At 45.1% G+C, this 13,849-nt stretch overlaps 1 long non-coding RNA gene across 1 annotated transcript; it reads left to right on the top strand.

The window, feature by feature from the left end:
• Positions 1 to 1,757: 1,757 nt before the first annotated feature.
• LOC144954951 (uncharacterized) lies at positions 1,758 to 13,849 on the top strand. Its single transcript, XR_013641449.1, has 3 exons — positions 1,758 to 1,925; positions 6,184 to 6,272; positions 13,761 to 13,849. It is a non-coding gene; the product is annotated as an uncharacterized LOC144954951 (long non-coding RNA).

The following is a 13,849-nucleotide window of genomic DNA, read 5'->3' as shown; positions in this document are numbered from 1 at the left end:
AAGAGTGCAACGTTACATTTCGTAGTTCGGATAAGAGAACCGCGTTGCATTTCGTGGTTCGGATAAGAGTGTAACGTTACATTTCGTAGTTCGGTAGGGGAACCGAGTTGCATTTCGTGGTTCGGATAAGAGTGTAACGTTACATTTCGTAGTTCGGTAGGGGAACCGAGTTGCATTTCGTGGTTCGGATAAGAGTGTAACGTTACATTTCGTAGTTCGGATAGGGGAACCGAGTTGCATTTCGTGGTTCGGATAAGAGCGCGACGTTACATTTCGTAGTTCGGATAAGAGAAGGATGTTGCATTTCGTAGTTCGGATAAGCGAACCGAGTTGCATTTCGTGGTTCGGATAAGATTGCAACGTTACATTTCGTAGTTCGGATAAGAGAAGGAGGTTGCATTTCCTAGTTCGAATAGGGGAACCGAGTTGCATTTCGTGGTTCGGATAAGAGTTGAAGTTACATTTCGTAAGTCGGTACGGGACCGAGTTGAATTTCGTGGTTCGGATAAGAGTGCAACGTTACATTTCGTAGTTCGGATAAGAGAAGGAGGTTGCATTTTGTAGTTCGGATAGGGGAACCGAGTTGCATTTCGTGGTTCGGATAAGAGCGCAACGTTACATTTCGTAGGTCGGATAAGAGGAGGTTGCATTTCGTAGTTCGGATAAGAGAACCGAGTTGCATTTCGTGGTTCGGATAAGAGTGCAACGTTACATTTCGTAGTGTGGATAAGAGAATGGAGTTAATTTCGTAGTTCGTTTAAAAGATCATTACATTTCATAATTCGGATAATTGAATTGTATTTCGTAGTTCGGATAAGATAACGGAGTTGCAATTCGCACTTCGAATAAGAGATACGAGGTTACATTTCGTAGTTCGGATAAGAGTACGGAGTTATATTTCGTGGTTCGGATAAGCGCGTCGCGTTTCATTTCACAGTTCACATTAGCGCAGGGACGTTACTTTTCGTAGTTCGGATAAGCGATGTTCATATGAACTAAAATAAAAAAAAGTATTTTTATTTTCAAGATCTAAACTGTTTTCATTAAAATCCCTCACCCAACATGGCGACGACGACACCCCTCACCCAACATGGCGACGCCGTCACCCAACATGGCGACGCCGTCACCCAAAATGGCGACGCCGTCACCCCTCACCCAAAATGGCGACGCCGACACCCCTCACCCAAAATGGCGACGCCGTCACCCCTCACCCAAAATGGCGACGCCGTCACCCCTCACCCAAAATGGCGACGCCGTCACCCCTCACCCAACATGGCGACGCCGTCACCCCTCACCCAAAATGGCGACGCCGTCACCCCTCACCCAAAATGGCGACGACGTGACCCCTCACCCAACATGGCGACGCTATCACCCCTGACCCCTGACCCCACCACCATCCCCACCACTCTCTCCGTCTTCCTCTCAGCCTCAGATGCTGCAGTAGCGGCATCAGCAGCAGCAGCATCATCATCATCAGCAGCAGCAGCAGTATCATCAGCAGTAGTAGTAGTATCATCATCAGCAGTAGTAGTAGTATCATCAGTAGTAGTATCATCAGCAGTAGTAGTAGTATCATCAGTAGTAGCAGTAGTAGTATCATCAGCAGTAGTAGTATCATCATCATCATCAGCAGTAGTAGTAGTATCATCATCATCATCAGCAGTAGTAGTAGTAGTATCATCATCATCAGCAGTAGTAGTAGTATCATCAGTAGTATCATCATCATCATCAGCAGTAGTAGTAGTAGTATCATCATCATCAGCAGTAGTAGTAGTAGTATCATCAGTAGTAGTATCATCATCATCAGTAGGATCATCATCATCTGATGGATCATCAGCAGTAGTAGTATCATCATCAGCAGCATCATCATCATCAGTAGGATCATCATCAGCAGTAGAATCGACCGCTTCAAGTCTCAGTTAGTGGTGAGTGAGTAGTGAGTGGGTGAGTGAGTAGGTGAGCGAGTGAGTGAGTGGGTGAGTGACTGGGTGAGTGAGTGGGTGAGTGGTTGAGTGAGTGGGTGAGTGGGTGGGTGAGTGAAGTGGTGAGTGGGTGAGTGAGTGAGTGACTGGGTGAGTGAGTGGGTGAGTGGGTGGGTGAGTGAGTGGGTGAGTGAGTGAGTGGGTGGGTGGGTGAGTGAGTGGGTGAGTGAGTGGGTGAGTGAGTGGGTGGGTGGGTGAGTGAGTGAGTGGGTGAATGAGTGGGTGAGTGAGTGGGTGAGTGGGTAGCTGAGTGAGTGAGTGGGTGAGTGAGTAGGTGAGTGAGTGGGTGAGTGGGTGGGTGAGTGAGTAGGTGAGTGAGTGAGTAGGTGAGTGGGTGAGTGAGTGGGTGGGTGAGTGAGTGGGTGAGTGGGTGGGTGAGTGAGTAGGTGAGTGAGTAGGTGAGTGAGTAGGTGAGTGAGTGAGTGGGTGAGTGAGTGGGTGAGTGGGTGAGTGAGTGAGTGGGTGAGTGAGTGGGTGGGTGAATGAGTGGGTGAGTGGGTGGGTGAGTGAGTAGGTGAGTGAGTGAGTAGGTGAGTGGGTGGGTGGGTGAGTGAGTGGGTGGGTGAGTGAGTAGGTGAGTGAGTGAGTAGGTGAGTGAGTGAGTGAGTGGGTGAGTGAGTGGGTGAGTGAGTGAGTGAGTGGGTGAGTGAGTGGGTGGGTGAATGAGTGGGTGAGTGGGTGGGTGAGTGAGTAGGTGAGTGAGTGAGTGAGTAGGTGAGTGAGTGAGTAGGTGAGTGAGTGAGTGGGTGAGTGAGTGGGTGAGTGAGTGAGTGAGTGGGTGAGTGAGTGGGTGGGTGAATGAGTGGGTGAGTGAGTGGGTGAGTGGGTAGCTGAGTGAGTGAGTGGGTGAGTGAGTAGGTGAGTGAGTGGGTGGGTGAGTGAGTGGGTGGGTGAGTGAGTAGGTGAGTGAGTGGGTGAGTGAGTGGGTGAGTGAGTGAGTGACTGGGTGAGTGAATGGGTGAGTGACTGAGTGGGTGAGTGACTGAGTGACTGAGTGGGTGAGTGAGTGACTGAGTGAGTGAGTGGTGAGTGTGGGTGAGTGAGTGACTGAGTGAGTGAGTGACTGAGTGAGTGGGTGAATGACTGAGTGGGTGGGTGAGTAGGTGGGTGAGTGGGTGAGTGAGTGGGTGGTGAGTGAGTGACTGAGTGAGTGAGTGGGTGAGTGAGTGGGTGAGTGGGTGGTGAGTGGGTGAGTGAGTGACTGAGTGACTGAGTGAGTGGTGAGTGAGTGGTGGGTGAGTGGGTGAGTGAGTGGGTGAGTGAGTGGGTGAGTGAGTGAGTGGTCAGTGGGTGGGTAAGTGAGTGGTGAGAGTGAGTGACTGAGTGAGTGGGTGACTGAGTGAGTGAGTGACTGACTGAGTGAGTGGGTGAGTGACTGAGTGGGTGAGTGAGTGAATGAGTGAGTGAGTGGTGAGTGAGTGAGTGACTGAGTGAGTGGTGAGTGCTGGTGGTATATTCTTATAAAATATGTTTTTTAGGCTCCACATTAATTATATATTAATTCTATTTCCGTTATGGGATTGGGTGATCGGACGGCGCACTGTACATACTGTACACAGCGCACGCGCGTCACTACGTACTGTACACAGCGTGCGCAGCGCTGCCCTACTGTATGCACTGTATGTACTGTATATACTGTATGCACTGTCTGTGGGTCTCTGTGTGGTGAGTCTGTGGGTCTCTGTGTGGTGAGTCTATGGGTCTCTGTGTGGTGAGTCTGTGGGTCTCTGTGTGGTGAGTCTGTGGGTCTCTGTGTGAGTGAGTCTGTGGGTCTCTGTGTGGTGAGTCTGTGGGTCTCTGTGTGGTGAGTCTGTGGGTCTCTGTGTGGTGAGTCTGTGGGTCTCTGTGTGGTGAGTCTGTGGGTCTCTGTGTGGTGAGTCTGTGGGTCTCTGTGTGGTGAGTCTGTGGGTCTCTGTGTGGTGAGTCTGTGGGTCTCTGTGTGGTGAGTCTGTGGGTCTCTGTGTGGTGAGTCTGTGGGTCTCTGTGTGGTGAGTCTGTGGGTCTCTGTGTGGTGAGTCTGTGGGTCTCTGTGTGGTGAGTCTGTGGGTCTCTGTGTGGTGAGTCTGTGGGTCTCTGTGTGCTGAGTCTGTGGGTCTCTGTGTGGTGAGTCTGTGGGTCTCTGTGTGGTGAGTCTGTGGGTCTCTGTGTGGTGAGTCTGTGGGTCTCTGTGTGGTGAGTCTGTGGGTCTCTGTGTGGTGAGTCTGTGGGTCTCTGTGTGGTGAGTCTGTGGGTCTCTGTGTGGTGAGTCTGTGGGTCTCTGTGTGGTGAGTCTGTGGGTCTCTGTGTGGTGAGTTTGTGGGTCTCTGTGTGGTGAGTCTGTGGGTCTCTGTGTGGTGAGTCTGTGGGTCTCTGTGTGGTGAGTCTATGGGTCTCTGTGTGGTGAGTCTGTGGGTCTCTGTGTGATGAGTCTGTGGGTCTCTGTGTGGTGAGTCTGTGGGTCTCTGTGTGGTGAGTCTGTGGGTCTCTGTGTGGTGAGTCTGTGGGTCTCTGTGTGGTGAGTCTGTGGGTCTCTGTGTGGTGAGTCTATAGGTCTCTGTGTGGTGAGTCTGTGGGTCTCTGTGTGGTGAGTCTGTGGGTCTCTGTGTGGTGAGTCTGTGGGTCTCTGTGTGGTGAGTCTATAGGTCTCTGTGTGGTGAGTCTGTGGGTTTGTGTGCGTAAGTAGGTGAGTGAGTGGGTGAGTAAGTGGGTGAGTGGGTGAGTGAGTGGGTGAGTGAGTGGGTGAGTGAGTGGGTGAGTGAGTGTGTGAGTGAGTGGGTGAGTCTGTGGGTCTCTGTGTGGTGAGTCTGTGCCCAGCCACCGCATGCCTAAACAGCTTTTGTTCGGCCGGATCGAGGGGGCTAAACGGGCGCGGCACGGGCTAGAGAGGAGATGGAGTGATGTGGTACAGGAGGACGTGGAGCTGAGTGAGTGGGTGAGTGAGTGGGTGAGTGTGTGGGTGAGTGAGTGGGTGAGTGAGTGGGTGAGTGAGTGGGTGAGTGTGTGAGTGACACGGGCTAGAGAAGAGATGGAGTGATGTGGTACAGGAGGACGTGGAGCTGAGTGAGTGGGTGAGTGAGTGGGTGAGTGTGTGGGTGAGTGAGTGGGTGAGTGTGTGGGTGAGTGAGTGGGTGAGTGTGTGGGTGAGTGAGTGGGTGAGTGTGTGAGTGACACGGGCTAGAGAAGAGATGGAGTGATGTGGTACAGGAGGACGTGGAGCTGAGTGGACTTGCCGATGACTGGTACCAGCGGTGTCAAGATCGGCCTCAGTGGAGGAGGCTCGTGAAGGACGCTGCTACTGGGCAGTGCCAGGCTAGGTGCACCTTGAGGCTACTGGGCAGTTGGAGGCAGTCGCCCTCCAACAACAACGGAGGGCGGAGGAGCGACGCTCACAACAACGAGCGGAGCGCCGGGTGGCTAAAGCACAGCAAGTTGGCACAGTAGGGGGCACAGGTGGTGCATCAGCCAGTCATCTCGGTCATCTCGGTCAGTCGACCCGTGGCACCTGCTGGGTCTGCCCCGTGACCTCCTGCCAGCGGGCGTTCGACACTTCACGTGGCCTCAAGGTGCACATGGCCTGGCACAAGCGTCGTGGTGACGTCACCGCCACTTAGTGGCGAATGGCGGTTGTTGTTGTTGTTGTTGAGTGAGTGGGTGAGTGAGTGGGTGAGTGAGTGGGTGAGTGAGTGGGTGGGTGAGTGAGTGAGTGTGTGAGTGGGTGGGTGAGTGGGTGAGTGAGTGGGTGAGTGAGTGGGTGAGTGAGTGGGTGTGTGAGTGGGTGGGTGAGTGGGTGAGTGTGTGTGTGTCTGTGTGTGTGTGTCTGTGTGTGTCACTGTGTGTCACTGTGTCACTGTGTGTGTGTGCCTGTGTGTGTGTGCCTGTGTGTGTGGGGAGTGGTGGGTGTAGTGGTTAGCGCTACGCTGCGCTATGAACCCATCGACGTGGGTTCGATTCCCGCTCACGGCAAACACCAGTGACGATTATCTGAACCGGTCCCGGGCCTCCCCTAGGTCGACTCAGCCTCAAATGAGTCACCTGGTGTGGTGTGTAAACATCGCCACTGGGGAGACAAAGGCGGCCGGGCGTGGTGCTGGCCACCCACCCACCCCCCCCCCCCTCGTGTGCCACAGTGCCGGCCTTCATAGGTGCTCGCTAACAGCACTTGCCCCTACAGTCTGTTGAGGCTACACGGGGGATCTTTGTCTGTGTCTTTGTCTCCCTGTAGATGTCCGGGGAGAAGCTGTGGCCGGAGTTGGAGGCGCTGAGACAGAGCGGAGGAAGAGAGTTGGTGCTGCATGGTGCAGATGTTGCCAGGTAGTGTATAGTGTAGTGTATAGTGTAGTAGTGTAGTAGTGTATAGTGTAGTGTAGTAGTGTAGTGTAGTAGTGTATAGTGTAGTAGTGTATAGTGTAGTGTATAGTGTAGTAGTGTATAGTGTAGTGTAGTAGTGTATAGTGTAGTAGTGTATAGTGTAGTAGTGTAGTGTATAGTGTAGTAGTGTAGTGTATAGTGTAGTGTATAGTGTAGTAGTGTATAGTGTAGTGTATAGTGTATAGTGTAGTAGTGTATAGTGTAGTAGTGTATAGTGTATAGTGTGTAGTGTATAGTGTAGTGTATAGTGTAGTAGTGTATAGTGTATAGTGTGTAGTGTATAGTGTAGTGTAGTAGTGTAGTAGTGTATAGTGTAGTGTAGTAGTGTATAGTGTAGTGTATAGTGTAGTAGTGTATAGTGTAGTGTAGTAGTGTGTAGTGTAGTGTAGTAGTGTATAGTGTAGTAGTGTGTAGTGTATAGTGTAGTAGTGTATAGTGTAGTAGTGTGTAGTGTATAGTGTATAGTGTAGTAGTGTATAGTGTAGTAGTGTAGTGTAGTAGTGTATAGTGTAGTGTAGTAGTGTATAGTGTAGTGTAGTAGTGTATAGTGTAGTGTAGTAGTGTATAGTGTAGTGTAGTAGTGTATAGTGTAGTAGTGTATAGTGTAGTGTAGTAGTGTATAGTGTAGTGTAGTAGTGTATAGTGTAGTAGTGTATAGTGTAGTGTATAGTGTAGTGTAGTAGTGTATAGTGTAGTAGTGTATAGTGTAGTAGTGTATAGTGTAGTAGTGTATAGTGTAGTAGTGTATAGTGTAGTGTAGTAGTGTATAGTGTAGTGTATAGTGTAGTGTAGTAGTGTATAGTGTAGTGTAGTAGTGTATAGTGTAGTGTAGTAGTGTATAGTGTAGTAGTGTATAGTGTAGTAGTGTATAGTGTAGTGTAGTAGTGTATAGTGTAGTGTAGTAGTGTATAGTGTAGTAGTGTAGTAGTGTAGTGTAGTGTATAGTGTAGTAGTGTATAGTGTAGTGTATAGTGTAGTGTGTAGTGTAGTAGTGTATAGTGTAGTAGTGTATAGTGTAGTGTAGTAGTGTATAGTGTAGTGTATAGTGTATAGTGTAGTAGTGTATAGTGTAGTAGTGTAGTGTATAGTGTAGTGTATAGTGTAGTAGTGTATAGTGTAGTGTATAGTGTAGTAGTGTATAGTGTAGTAGTGTATAGTGTAGTAGTGTATAGTGTAGTAGTGTATAGTGTAGTAGTGTATAGTGTAGTAGTGTATAGTGTAGTAGTGTATAGTGTAGTGTAGTAGTGTATAGTGTAGTGTAGTAGTGTATAGTGTAGTGTAGTAGTGTATAGTGTAGTGTAGTAGTGTAGTAGTGTATAGTGTAGTGTAGTAGTGTATAGTGTAGTGTAGTAGTGTATAGTGTAGTAGTGTAGTGTATAGTGTAGTAGTGTATAGTGTAGTAGTGTATAGTGTAGTGTAGTAGTGTATAGTGTAGTGTAGTAGTGTATAGTGTAGTGTAGTAGTGTATAGTGTAGTGTATAGTGTAGTGTAGTAGTGTATAGTGTAGTGTAGTAGTGTATAGTGTAGTAGTGTATAGTGTATAGTGTAGTGTATAGTGTAGTGTATAGTGTATAGTGTAGTAGTGTATAGTGTAGTGTATAGTGTATAGTGTTGTAGTGTAGTAGTGTATAGTGTAGTAGTGTATAGTGTAGTGTATAGTGTAGTGTAGTAGTGTATAGTGTAGTAGTGTAGTAGTGTAGTGTATAGTGTAGTGTATAGTGTAGTAGTGTGGTGTATAGTGTAGTAGTGTGGTGTAGTAGTGTATAGTGTATTAGTGTATAGTGTAGTAGTGTATAGTGTAGTAGTGTATAGTGTAGTGTATAGTGTAGTGTATAGTGTAGTAGTGTATAGTGTAGTAGTGTATAGTGTAGTGTATAGTGTAGTAGTAGTAGTGTAAGTAGTGTATAGTGTAGTAGTGTATAGTGGTAGGTAGTGTATAGTGTAGTGTATAGTGTAGGAGTGTATAGTGTAGTGTATAGTGTAGTAGTGTATAGTGTAGTGTATAGTGTAGTAGTGTATAGTGTAGTGTATAGTGTAGTAGTGTATAGTGTAGTGTAGTAGTGTAGTGTAGTATGTTGTAGTGTATAGTAGTAGTAGTGTAGAGTATAGTAGTGTAGTAGGTAGTAGTGTATAGTGTAGTAGTGTATAGTGTAGTAGTGTAGTGTAGTAGTGTAGTAGTGTAGTAGTGTAGTAGTGTAGTAGTGTATAGTGTAGTAGTGTATAGTGTAGTAGTGTATAGTGTAGTGTATAGTGTAGTAGTGTATAGTGTAGTGTAGTAGTGTAGTGTAGTAGTGTATAGTGTAGTGTAGTAGTGTATAGTGTAGTGTAGTAGTGTATAGTGTAGTGTAGTAGTGTATAGTGTAGTGTAGTAGTGTATAGTGTAGTAGTGTATAGTGTAGTGTATAGTGTATAGTGTAGTAGTGTATAGTGTAGTAGTGTAGTGTATAGTGTAGTGTATAGTGTAGTAGTGTATAGTGTAGTGTATAGTGTAGTAGTGTATAGTGTAGTAGTGTATAGTGTAGTAGTGTATAGTGTAGTAGTGTATAGTGTAGTAGTGTATAGTGTAGTAGTGTATAGTGTAGTAGTGTATAGTGTAGTAGTGTATAGTGTAGTAGTGTATAGTGTAGTGTAGTAGTGTATAGTGTAGTGTAGTAGTGTATAGTGTAGTGTAGTAGTGTATAGTGTAGTGTAGTAGTGTATAGTGTAGTAGTGTAGTGTAGTAGTGTATAGTGTATAGTGTAGTGTAGTAGTGTATAGTGTAGTGTAGTAGTGTATAGTGTAGTAGTGTAGTGTATAGTGTAGTAGTGTATAGTGTAGTAGTGTATAGTGTAGTGTAGTAGTGTATAGTGTAGTGTAGTAGTGTATAGTGTAGTGTATAGTGTAGTGTAGTAGTGTATAGTGTAGTGTAGTAGTGTATAGTGTAGTGTAGTAGTGTATAGTGTAGTGTATAGTGTAGTGTATAGTGTATAGTGTAGTAGTGTATAGTGTAGTGTATAGTGTAGTGTTGTAGTGTAGTAGTGTAGTGTATAGTGTATAGTGTAGTAGTGTATAGTGTAGTGTATAGTGTAGTAGTGTATAGTGTAGTGTAGTAGTGTATAGTGTAGTAGTGTAGTGTATAGTGTAGTGTAGTAGTGTATAGTGTAGTGTAGTAGTGTATAGTGTAGTGTATAGTGTAGTGTAGTAGTGTATAGTGTAGTAGTGTAGTAGTGTAGTGTATAGTGTAGTGTATAGTGTAGTAGTGTGGTGTATAGTGTAGTGTATAGTGTAGTGTATATTGTAGTAGTGTAGTGTATAGTGTGGTGTAGTAGTGTATAGTGTATTAGTGTATAGTGTAGTAGTGTATAGTGTAGTAGTGTATAGTGTAGTGTATAGTGTAGTGTATAGTGTAGTAGTGTATAGTGTAGTAGTGTATAGTGTAGTAGTGTATAGTGTAGTGTATAGTGTAGTGTATAGTGTAGTAGTGTATAGTGTAGTGTATATTGTAGTAGTGTATAGTGTAGTGTATAGTGTAGTAGTGTATAGTGTAGTAGTGTGTAGTGTAGTAGTGTATAGTGTAGTGTATAGTGTAGTAGTGTATAGTGTAGTGTATAGTGTAGTAGTGTATAGTGTAGTGTATAGTGTAGTAGTGTATAGTGTAGTAGTGTATAGTGTAGTAGTGTATAGTGTATAGTGTAGTAGTGTAGTAGTGTATAGTGTAGTAGTGTATAGTGTAGTAGTGTATAGTGTAGTAGTGTATAGTGTAGTAGTGTAGTAGTGTATAGTGTAGTAGTGTATAGTGTAGTAGTGTATAGTGTAGTAGTGTATAGTGTAGTGTATAGTGTAGTAGTGTATAGTGTAGTGTAGTAGTGTAGTGTAGTAGTGTATAGTGTAGTGTAGTAGTGTATAGTGTAGTGTAGTAGTGTATAGTGTAGTGTAGTAGTGTATAGTGTAGTGTAGTAGTGTATAGTGTAGTAGTGTATAGTGTAGTGTATAGTGTAGTGTAGTAGTGTATAGTGTAGTGTAGTAGTGTATAGTGTAGTAGTGTATAGTGTAGTGTATAGTGTAGTGTAGTAGTGTATAGTGTAGTGTAGTAGTGTATAGTGTAGTAGTGTATAGTGTAGTGTAGTAGTGTATAGTGTAGTGTATAGTGTAGTGTAGTAGTGTATAGTGTAGTGTAGTAGTGTATAGTGTAGTGTAGTAGTGTATAGTGTAGTAGTGTAGTAGTGTATAGTGTAGTGTAGTAGTGTATAGTGTAGTGTAGTAGTGTATAGTGTAGTGTAGTAGTGTAGTAGTGTAGTGTAGTGTATAGTGTAGTAGTGTATAGTGTAGTGTGTAGTGTAGTAGTGTATAGTGTAGTAGTGTATAGTGTAGTGTAGTAGTGTATAGTGTAGTGTATAGTGTAGTAGTGTATAGTGTAGTAGTGTAGTGTATAGTGTAGTGTATAGTGTAGTGTATAGTGTAGTAGTGTATAGTGTAGTGTATAGTGTAGTAGTGTATAGTGTAGTAGTGTATAGTGTAGTAGTGTATAGTGTAGTAGTGTATAGTGTAGTAGTGTATAGTGTAGTAGTGTATAGTGTAGTAGTGTATAGTGTAGTGTAGTAGTGTATAGTGTAGTGTAGTAGTGTATAGTGTAGTGTAGTAGTGTATAGTGTAGTGTAGTAGTGTATAGTGTAGTGTATAGTGTAGTGTAGTAGTGTATAGTGTATAGTGTAGTGTAGTAGTGTATAGTGTAGTGTATAGTGTAGTAGTGTATAGTGTAGTAGTGTATAGTGTAGTGTAGTAGTGTATAGTGTAGTGTAGTAGTGTATAGTGTAGTGTATAGTGTAGTGTAGTAGTGTATAGTGTATAGTGTAGTGTAGTAGTGTATAGTGTAGTGTAGTAGTGTATAGTGTAGTAGTGTAGTGTATAGTGTAGTAGTGTATAGTGTAGTAGTGTATAGTGTAGTGTAGTAGTGTATAGTGTAGTGTAGTAGTGTATAGTGTAGTGTATAGTGTAGTGTAGTAGTGTATAGTGTAGTGTAGTAGTGTATAGTGTAGTGTAGTAGTGTATAGTGTATAGTGTAGTGTATAGTGTAGTGTATAGTGTATAGTGTAGTAGTGTATAGTGTAGTGTATAGTGTATAGTGTTGTAGTGTAGTAGTGTATAGTGTAGTAGTGTATAGTGTAGTGTATAGTGTAGTGTAGTAGTGTATAGTGTAGTGTATAGTGTAGTAGTGTATAGTGTAGTGTAGTAGTGTATAGTGTAGTAGTGTAGTGTATAGTGTAGTGTAGTAGTGTATAGTGTAGTGTAGTAGTGTATAGTGTAGTGTATAGTGTAGTGTAGTAGTGTATAGTGTAGTAGTGTAGTAGTGTAGTGTATAGTGTAGTGTATAGTGTAGTAGTGTGGTGTAGTAGTGTATAGTGTATTAGTGTATAGTGTAGTAGTGTATAGTGTAGTAGTGTATAGTGTAGTGTATAGTGTAGTGTATAGTGTAGTAGTGTATAGTGTAGTAGTGTATAGTGTAGTGTATAGTGTAGTGTATAGTGTAGTAGTGTATAGTGTAGTGTATAGTGTAGTAGTGTATAGTGTAGTGTATAGTGTATAGTGTGTAGTGTAGTAGTGTGTAGTGTAGTAGTGTATAGTGTAGTGTATAGTGTAGTAGTGTATAGTGTAGTAGTGTATAGTGTAGTGTATAGTGTAGTAGTGTATAGTGTAGTAGTGTATAGTGTAGTAGTGTATAGTGTAGTAGTGTATAGTGTAGTAGTGTATAGTGTAGTGGTGTATAGTGTAGTAGTGTATAGTGTAGTAGTGTATAGTGTAGTGTATAGTGTAGTAGTGTATAGTGTATAGTGTAGTAGTGTATAGTGTAGTAGTGTATAGTGTAGTGTATAGTGTAGTAGTGTATAGTGTAGTGTATAGTGTAGTAGTGTATAGTGTAGTGTTTGTGTCAGTGTCTCTGTGTGTCTCTGTCTCTCTCTGAGTGTCTGTGTCTCTCTGAGTGTCTCTGTGTCTCTCTCTGTCTGTGTCTCTCTGAGTCTCTCTCTGTGTGTCTCTCTGAGTGTCTCTGTCTCTCTGAGTGTCTTTCTCTCTCTGTGTGTCCCTGTGTGTCTCTCTGAGTCTCTCTGTGTGTCTCCGTGTCTCTCTGTGTGTCTCTCTGTGTCTCTCTGTGTCTCTCTCTGAGTCTCTCTCTCTCTGTCTCTCTCTGTGTGTCTCTCTGAGTGTCTCTCTCTCTCTCTGAGTGTCTCCGTGTCTCTCTGTGTGTCTCTCTGTCTCTCTCTCTCTGTGTCTCTTTCTAAGTGTCTCTGTCTCTCTCCGTGTGTCTCTCTCTGTCTCCCTGTGTCTCCTAGACGAGTGGAGTCTGCAGGGGGACATGTCCTATCCACCCTGTACCACCTCACACGTCTCAACCTCTTGGACATCTCCTGTGTGTCTCTGTGTGTCTCTGTGGGTCTCTGTGTGTCTCTGTGGGTCTCTATGGGTCTCTGTGGGTCTCTGTGGGTCTCTGTGTGTCTCTGTGGGTCTCTGTGGGTCTCTGTGGGTCTCTGTGTCTCTCTGTGTGTCTCTGTGGGTCTCTGTGGGTCTCTGTGTCTCTCTGTGTGTCTCTGTGTGTCTCTGTGGGTCTCTGTGTGTCTCTGTGGGTCTCTGTGTGTCTCTGTGGGTCTCTGTGGGTCTCTGTGTGTCTCTGTGGGTCTCTGTGGGTCTCTGTGTCTCTCTGTGTGTCTCTGTGTGTCTCTGTGGGTCTCTGTGTGTCTCTGTGGGTCTCTGTGTGTCTCTGTGGGTCTCTGTGAGTCTCTGTGGGTCTCTGTGTCTCTCTGTGTGTCTCTGTGTGTCTCTGTGGGTCTCTGTGAGTCTCTGTGGGTCTCTGTGGGTCTCTGTGTGTCTCTGTGGGTCTCTGTGGGTCTCTGTGTCTCTCTGTGTGTCTCTGTGTGTCTCTGTGGGTCTCTGTGTGTCTATGTGGGTCTCTGTGTGTCTCTGTGGGTCTCTGTGTCTCTCTGTGTGTCTCTGTGTGTCTCTGTGGGTCTCTGTGTGTCTATGTGGGTCTCTGTGTGTCTCTGTGGGTCTCTGTGTCTCTCTGTGTGTCTCTGTGTGTCTCTGTGGGTCTCTGTGTGTCTCTGTGGGTCTCTGTGTGTCTCTGTGGGTCTCTGTGTGTCTCTGTGGGTCTCTGTGTGTCTCTGTGTGTCTCTGTGTGTCTCTGTGGGTCTCTGTGTGTCTCTGTGGGTCTCTGTGTGTCTCTGTGTGTCTCTGTGTGTCTCTGTGGGTCTCTGTGTGTCTCTGTGGGTCTCTGTGAGTCTCTGTGGGTCTCTGTGAGTCTCTGTGTGTCTCTGTGTGTCTCTCTGTGTGTCTCTGTGTGTCTCTGTGTCTCTCTGTCTCTCTGTGTGTCTCTCTGTCTCTCTGAGTGTCTCTCTCTCTCTCGGTCTCTCTCTCTCTCTGTGTCTCTCTAAGTGTCTTTGTCTCTCTCCGTGTCTCTCCTAGACGAGTGGAGTCTGCAGGGGGACGTGTCCCATCCACCCTGTACCACCTCACGCGCCTCAACCTCCTGGACATCTCCTGCGTGTCTCTGT

Source organism: Lampetra fluviatilis, unplaced genomic scaffold, assembly GCF_964198595.1.
Source record: "Lampetra fluviatilis unplaced genomic scaffold, kcLamFluv1.1 SCAFFOLD_167, whole genome shotgun sequence".
NCBI lineage: Eukaryota > Metazoa > Chordata > Hyperoartia > Petromyzontiformes > Petromyzontidae > Lampetra > Lampetra fluviatilis.
Note: the sequence above shows the minus strand (reverse complement) of the source record. Positions and strands in the feature narration are given on the sequence as shown.